General features: G+C 43.6%; 1 protein-coding gene across 1 annotated transcript in view; it reads left to right on the top strand.

The window, feature by feature from the left end:
* The first annotated feature begins 384 nt into the window (after positions 1–384).
* LOC115791189 (TIAM Rac1 associated GEF 1) overlaps positions 385–7,884 on the top strand; it is a 38,580-nt gene continuing 31,080 nt past the window's right edge. Inside the window, 1 exon segment of the mRNA XM_030745321.1 lies at positions 385–550. The gene's annotated coding sequence lies outside the window, so the exon portion shown is untranslated.

Genomic DNA, 7,884 nt, shown 5'->3' with positions numbered 1-7,884 from the left:
TTAAAACTGGTCGCGGATTTGCAGGTGTGTGAAATCTCGTTAATGATAATGAATGGTGGTTGCCTAAACTATAATAATTTTAGCTGTTTAAACTGAGTTCAGTCTCCATCACGTTTTACCTCGCATGGATTTGCGCACACTGATGGAAAGAGCTCTGTGCGCAGGAGAGCAGATGCAGCAAGGAGCATTTAAATAATGCGCTGGGATTTTTTTTTTAATAAATAGTCTTATTTTTTATTTTATCTTTAGAAGCCAAAACATTTAACGTGCATTTAGACAAAGTCACTGAACGGCGAGTCGAGGAGAGACACCGCTGATTGGCTCTGGGAAGACATAAGTGGCATTCTCATGATCCACTTGTACTCCGTCTCCAAGGACCGCGGGCTCCGCCCCTCTCAGCGGTGTGGAAATAACACGCATGGTCCGTGGACAGGCAGACTTTGGAGAAGCGGCTGGATTCTGAGACATGGAGGGGCATCACCGGTGTCTGAAACATGGGGATCTCAATGTTAGGGCGCAAGCGGGCAAATCATGACCGAGTCGGACACAGGTAAGGAGACCCGGCTCCGCACGCCGTCCTCATCATTAGAGGGAAAAATAGGCTCGGTAGCCGATAATATTCCCGCGTGGTCCTAGCGCCGTCTGCACGCATGATCGCGTCACTCAATCATACAAGTTTATCAGAGGTGACAGACGCTGCCGCACTGAAGCTGTCGGTGCGGTCCAGCGGACGAGACGGGCAAGATGCGGTTTTTTTGTAGACAGAGTGTTGTGCAGCTGCTGCCCATTAATTCAGTCACACGTCGGTTGTTTTGTAGGAGGGGGGGTGAGAACAGTCATGTGCCTGAACGATGGGAGACACGCAGCAGGGTTAACATGCATGTCCAGACGCTCGCATTTGGAGCCCAGTGCAGAGCACAGCACCACGGACAAATTCTGCAAAGACGTGCAGAGCAGGCAGGCTGTCCGCCTGAGCGCCCTGCGGGGTTTTGTTTGTGGTCATTCGGACAGTTTGGAAAATGAGAAGCGTGTGACTTGAGTGCGGTGAATTGTTGCATGAAGCAGAGACTCGCAGCTCATCACTGATCCAGCGCTGTTTGCTGGTGCAATTAGACCACATCTTAATAAACGGATGGTGTGCAGGTGACTCAACTGAAAAGCGCTGGCTTATTTGCGTGCTCCAATGACCTTATGTCACGTTTGTTGCAGCGTCACTGCCACAGTCTGCTGCTGGAAGTGTTACTTCCTGTCATGTCACTGTGAGGCAACTATGATGCGAATGTGTAGGTCTGTTAAAAAAAAAAAAAGACAATATACCGGGGCTGTAGGTCGTTATTTATATGCATGGCACAAATTTACTACAATTTTAATACTATAATGTCATTAGCAGTTAGTGTGTTTTTGCAGTTCAGGGGAAATATAAGGTTCCTACACAAACCTCACCCCTACAGTTATACTGGGGTGCAGCTTCTATTTAAGCAGCTTGTTTACTGCAAGCTAAGACGCTGCCTCCAGTGCAAGTCATGGAAGCAGTAAAGATGAGACCAGCAGTCACATCTTAACTGATACAACACACAACATGGTAAATAACCACTTTTTTTTTAGAGGCTGAAGTCACAGTAAGAGGACGGTCTGCACTGACGTGTTCAAACTCGAGTTGTTGCACCACATGAAGTGCGGTTGAACCTTTGAACATCCAGGGTTCGTGATGATCACTTAATTTCACAGTTGCAGCAGCAGCTTGTAAACGTATACATGCTGAAGACTCACACGCAGATGCAGCCTTCAAGCTGGAGCAAGTGTTGGGGGGGGGGGGATGGATCGTCTAGTTTTCCGGTCTCAAAAAAAAAGCTGTATGACCTCCAATAAAACAAGCCCGAGCTGAAAAGTAAAAGCCTGATTTAAATACCATAGTTCTAGTTTTCAATGCAAATTATGTTCTTTAGATTTTTTTTTTCTTCCTGTTACACGATGATAAACAACACTGTTGATAATCGGCCTCTGTATTCAACTGTTGGCTGGAATTTTGGTTAAAATTCCCATAATTTCTCGAGTTGTCTCGAAACTTGAAAGATTCTTGTTGCTGCAAGTAGCTATTTGTGAAGGACCTAAAAGCTTAGAAAGGATCAGGTTTGCCCACCTGCGTTTGGAAGGTATTCTTGCAGTGTTTACAGAAAACGGCCTCAGTGCTTTGTGTGCAGCAGACAACCACGGAAATCAAACAGCCATCTTTATGAGCATCCAGCAGGTTGGCCTCAGGGTTTCCCTTGAGGTGGTAACCTGAGTGCAAGCTGGATGTGTGACATGCCTGCACAAAGACCTCACCCTCTCTCTGCTGTTATATCTGCGGTTGGAGCAACTAGTGTTCCTCTCCTCTGGCTTGCGTCAACAGTCGTTAACTCTGCATCTCAAAGATCTCAAACGTTAGACCGACATGAAGCGGTCCAGTAACTCTACTCACGAAAGAACGCCTACACAGTCGTATGGAAATTTGTTGGCTTTTGGTACAATCCATGACTTTGTTCTTTATGCGTGTACAGAAATGTACTACCGAGCATAGCTGATTTCTGGAGATGCGCATAATAAGTGCTCTTTTTGAATTATTCATTTCCATCCCACTTGCACATAACTCTTCATTCATTTGCAAATTGGTGCAAAGTAAATACTGAAGACAGTCTAGTTGTTTTGCTCAGTGCCAAGTGAAGAACATACAGAGATGAGTGTGGTAAGACTAACACAAACCGCTCGCTGAAATTCAAACTTAGTGCTAAGTTCTGCACAACAATGGGCTGAATTGTAACTTCTGCACCGGCAGCTGGAAAGTGTTGGCTGTTCAAACAATGTGTTTAAAGAATCAGCGAGTAAGAGGAGGAAGCGTGTTGTGGAAATATTAATTACAGAACTTAGGCCACGACCACAAAGCTGGAAATCTTTTCCAAAAGGAACCTTATTTTAAGCCGCTGATTGTAGGTATTACAATGAGAGTATTGAGTTGAGCTAAAGCCTCTGTGCCATGCACACACAGGAAAATATTACTAACGGCCATTACTCTGCTTGCTGGGTTTTTAGCAATGAAACAAATACCTCTGTGCTCCTACTGCACGCTGCCTGTAAGGACTCTAAAACATCTGAACAAACTCCTGCGCGAGGAGAATGTCTTACCTGCTTTTGCCGAGTCCAAACTCCCCAAATGTTTTCATGGTGGAACCACTGATCAGCATTTGGTTGATTGATTTGTGAATAAGAATCAAATGGTGAAACCAACAAGCTTGTCAAATGTGAGACTTTGCTCCTCTTCAGTTTTACATAATTGCACGTTTAATGCTCTGGGGTTTAAGGCAGAAGTTGAATCACACTTTTTGTAACACTATTGTGTAACATTGATGTTGCAGCTGCAGACTTTCCTGTCCAGAGTCTCCTGATAAATGTTGTCTGGTTGCCAGATTTTTATTGTGAGAATTATGTGCTGTGATACTGTACGGACCAACAGATTTTTACAACAGCCCAGTACATACTTCATATTGTGCCCATATGCATGAGTGAGGTTATCCTTTTTTTCTTTTGTTTTCAGATGATCGTAATATATTTAGCACAGATTGATGAAGTGATTGATGATGATGTAGATTGATGAAGGACAGCCATGCTTTCTAATCCACTTCTGTTTACATCCATGTAATACTGGGTTCCAGAGCGGAGCTCGGCATTCCCGTGTTCCTCCTGACAGGACATCGGTCTCCATTAGAGAATATAATCAATATGCTGCCTCATCTTTTTCCTTCTGCCATCTTTGGACAGTTAAATGTATCTGTTTGTTTGCTGCAATCAGCTACATTGTACATGTCGGAGTGTAGCATTTGTATTCTGAACTTTGCTGCTAAACATTGTAGCTCCAGCGACCTTTGAACCTTGTGTCTTCATATCACATGCATTTTCAAAGGCCTTTCATATTTTTCTAATTTAAGGCAGATTGCAGAAGGCTGGAAGCTGCCACATATTCCTGGCTATATGCTGACAGTTAGCATTTTCTGGAAAAGCATGTAAATGGCTTGCCAAGATTTTCATCCCAGATGCTTTCCAGAGGACAGCGCCTCCAGCCGTGCTGCACATCAGTGTGTACTGTGAGAGAAACTTGTGTTGTGTCCTGCTAAGCTTAGGAAGTTAAAGCACTTTGGTTCTCTTGCTTTCTAAGTTTCAGCTTATAGCAGAAAGTGCTGCAGAGGCATTTTGTGTGATTCTAAGCTTGACCTCGAAGCACAATGAAAACATGGGCTTCTCATAAATTATTACAGACCTAAATTAACATTCTCAAAGACGGCGTGAATAACACCGTGCTTCTGTGTCAGATGAGCCTCACTGCAAACAAGAGTTTGAGGACTGACCTGAGTACATCTACCTTGTTAGTGGTGTATTATTGTGTATATACAGACTAATGGACATTATTTGGTAGCGCTTTTAGTGCATGTTTGACTTTTGGGTTTGGAAAGAAGTCATAAATGAGTATTTAAACATCGCACAAAAGCTTTGTTCCTTCTATTTCTGAGCTGTGAACTGTGACGCGTATGACCGGCTGTCAAAAATGCACATGGTGATGATCATCAGCTTCACGTGGCTGATACAGTCTTGTAGCTCAGGATGAATAATAGATACTAAGTGCACAAAAATGCTGAGGCTGTGAGTCACTGTGGGGTGATGGGACTTGGGCGAACTTCAGCACACCCTTGGTCACAAAAAAATAACTCTTCAGAGCCCTTTCTGCTCGCCCTGGTTTTAATCTGCATAGAACGCATTTTCAGCAGCGTACAAAAAACAACTGGTTATCAACGATGTGCTTTTAAAGCGTCCTCAGTAAGCATTTATTTGGTGATGTGCAAGTCAAAATATGGCCTCTCACCAAGGTTAATGTGTTCTGAAATGTGGCAGAAAGGTGAAGATTTTGCAGAAGTCCATCTGGTGTTTTAAATGATTGTAGTTAAGAGGAAGACAGATTTGAACTGATTCACACACTTATGAGAATAATTTGCATGCTTCAGCCACTTTATTGCCATTATTTTCATCTGTATTTTTATCTTTTATAATGAAACAGACCTATTTATGGGAAGAAAAAAAATGGATAAACCAAATGAAGCCAGTTATTCATTTAACCACCACTTACATTTAAAATTTTATGGGCACAGCGATGGTCAGAGCTTGGTTAAGTGCGGACCACGCCACTTTAAGATACTACCACCATCTTCTAATAACTAATATTGGGGAACTACCTATGCTGTATAGGTTCAGTCCCAACCAATCAATTCCAGCTTTTGCGCTGCACTCTGAATTATTTCTCTCTCTATACCAGCGTCTTTGAAGTCGACCCTCGAGAGGCAACTCTCTGCTGGAGACCTCTGGATCCTCCACTAATGATCTCTACCCAGGCTGGGGTTGCTGCTTTCATGTCTTGCGTAACAGTTGCATTTTTTTTTTCTCTTTAGATATCAGTTGTGCATCGTGCTCCACTTCGGTACAATGGATCACAGAGGAGCAGGGATGAGGAGGGGGTTGGCGTGATTGAGGAGACCTTCAACAAAATAAGAGAAACCCTTAAACCCTCGTGGTGATGGAGGCTCTCTTTAGTGTTAATGTCAATTTGGTCGCTGGACCGAATGCTGCAGCATTAGCCTCAACATGGTGTGTGAGCAGTTTGTATTTATAGACCAGCAGCTTTGTTCGAAGTTGTTGATTCAACAGCTGGAATTGTGGGTAATGCTCATCCTGTGTGTGGATGATAATTGGTGTAAGACAAGAAGGCATCTTGGCTTTGTAGCTATTTGTAGTGATTGTCTTGGAGTTGTTGAGCATTTTCATATTATGCTGCACATGTTGCTGAATGCCAGCCCTTACTTTTACATATCAGCCCCAGTCAGGAAGTCGTGTTACTGCTACCTAATAATTTAACTCTGCCCCGCAGAGCTACGTAAGCGTGCACAACGTCTTTAAGTGAAATTAGCTTTCTGTGTGATCAGTAATGTTTTGGCTGAATAAATGTCTTTTGTGTTAATGCAAAGTGATGGGGGGACTTAATCTTCACAGCTACATCACGTTGAATGATGCACCACTCTGTGGTCTATTCAGAATTGCCATAATAAAGCAAGTGTCGTCAATTATTAACTGACCTTTATTTAAAGCTATTCTGGGCAGCGGCGCTTTGATTTAGCTGGACAGACGTGATGGTTTCCTTTGCCTTGAAAGCGTGTTGAGGACTGACTTTTGCCACATCTTGTGGTGTTAGCAACCCAAATACAGAACAAAGAAATGAGAATTTATCCATCCCAGCTGTAGTAACCCAAAATGGCATTTTAAAAAACTAATTTTCTTTGCAATCACCTTCCAAACCCAGTTTGGGGAAGCCATTCTCCAATTTAAATGAGTTTTTTTTTTTGTTGATGACAAGGCACAGCTCATTACCTAACACCGCCCCCGCTGTGAAACCTTGTGGTGACAGCATCACCTGTTTTACTGGCAAAAGTTAAGACACAAATTAAATGGGGTGCAAGTGAATCTAAACCCAGTGGGGGGGGCGGGTGGGACACATCGGGGGCTACCTGGAGCCACCTCGGTTTTATTAAACATCCAAAACATGTCATTCTAATATCTTGAACTTGTACATCCTTGCAAAAGTATTTCTGTGATTACTTTGCCTTCAGCTGGATGTTTTTTTTCCTTACTATGGCTGAAGGTGATTGGCATTGATTGTGGCTGGTTGTGACACCTGCACAGCATCAGCAGTCTGAACTGTTGCTGTGGATCTGTACCCGTAGCCTCACCTGCCAAATTGCTCCAGCGGTATTGAATGTCCCGTCAATGTATTGGATGTCCAATTCAATCAGCATCTAAATTGAGTGCAGGCGGCACTGGTTTTAATAGCCTTGTGCCAGTGATGAGAAAGCAGAGCATTTTGTTTAGCTGAGCTCCATGCAAGCAGTCTGCATTTCTGAAATGCCTGTGGTGACAGCAGGGGAGGATTCAGCATTAGCCCACATTTCACTGATGGATGCATTTATTGCACTGCTTCCTTTTTTTTTTCTGGGCGAGCAGTTACTCAAATCTCCTGTCATGTAACATAAATTTATTAAACTTTAGTTGGATCTCCAGAGGTTTTTGGACTGGGGTGTGGGTTCGATGGCCTAAATATGAAATGTTTAAGCAATAATATTTTAACCCTGTCTCTAGAGCATGCCATGTGTCTTCGGATCTTTTCCAGATCAAATTCCAAATCAAATTGTTTTACTAATTGGAAAAACAATTAGTGGCACATGGTGCCATTTGTGTGTCTGATCCTGACAAATTACCTGAATGTAATTTAGCTCAAAGAATTGATCAGAAAATAGATTATGCTTCTGTATACTAGATATTTATTTTTTTTACCATTAAAACTCACTGGTTGCATTTGTAATATCAGTGTCACAGCCTGGGTAGGATACGGGGTTGCGAGGCCAGCCGGACCCTACAACTGAATCTTCCACAAATCTAGCCGTGGCAGTTCATCCTGCCAGTCTCTGGACTTCTTGCAGACACACTAAGCTCTGAACTCTCTGCCTCTCCTCTGTGTGGTTGTTAGGGTGTCTACGTTCTTAACTAGCTTGGGGCGTGTTCAGTTCAGTTCAATGTGCATGCAAAGCTGCTTCTGAGGCACATGATGCAGGCTGCAGCCGAACAGACGCCGCTCCACCCGCGCTCCTCCGTCCTCTCCTCCGTCCTCTCCTGTCTCTGTCCCCGCGTCCTCTGCCGCTTCCATCGTTTCAAAATGAATTCGGCACCTCTGTCACCGCCGATGTGATAGCCACACGACATCACTGGTGCTATGACAACAGCAAGTCCTGCCTTCCTCGCGTCCACGAGTGTATT

This window comes from Archocentrus centrarchus, chromosome 13, assembly GCF_007364275.1.
Source record: "Archocentrus centrarchus isolate MPI-CPG fArcCen1 chromosome 13, fArcCen1, whole genome shotgun sequence".
In the NCBI taxonomy this organism is placed as follows: Eukaryota; Metazoa; Chordata; class Actinopteri; order Cichliformes; family Cichlidae; genus Archocentrus; species Archocentrus centrarchus.
Note: the sequence above shows the minus strand (reverse complement) of the source record. Positions and strands in the feature narration are given on the sequence as shown.